The 383-nt window shown below is 60.1% G+C and overlaps 1 protein-coding gene across 1 annotated transcript in view; it reads right to left on the minus strand.

Moving 5' to 3' along the window:
- The window catches only part of TRPV4 (transient receptor potential cation channel subfamily V member 4), an 18,126-nt gene that overhangs the window by 3,713 nt on the left and 14,030 nt on the right, over positions 1 to 383 (minus strand). The gene's annotated exons all lie outside the window — the stretch shown is intronic.

Below are 383 nucleotides of genomic sequence, written 5' to 3' on the forward strand. Positions count from 1 at the left end.
GCGCCTGGGCCTCACATCCCTGTACCACACCTGTGCCTCACATCCCTGTACCGCACCTGAGCATCGTAACCGGGAACCGCACCTGGACCGCACATCCCTGTACCGCACCTGAACATCCTCACATCCCTGTACCGCACCTGAGCATCGTAACCGGGAACCGCACCTGTGCCTCACATCCCTGTACCACACCTGAACATCCTCACATCCCTGCACCACACCTGCACATCACATCCCTGTACCGCACCTGTGCCTCACATCCCTGTACCGCACCTGCACATCCTCACATCCCTGTTCCACACCTGTACACCACGGCCATGCACCACTCAGCTCAGCATGATGGGTGACCATGCCCAAAGGCACGGCATGGCTTGGCATGGCACAGC

This window comes from Corvus brachyrhynchos, unplaced genomic scaffold, assembly GCF_000691975.1.
Source record: "Corvus brachyrhynchos isolate BGI_N302 unplaced genomic scaffold, ASM69197v1 scaffold114, whole genome shotgun sequence".
Lineage (NCBI taxonomy): Eukaryota > Metazoa > Chordata > Aves > Passeriformes > Corvidae > Corvus > Corvus brachyrhynchos.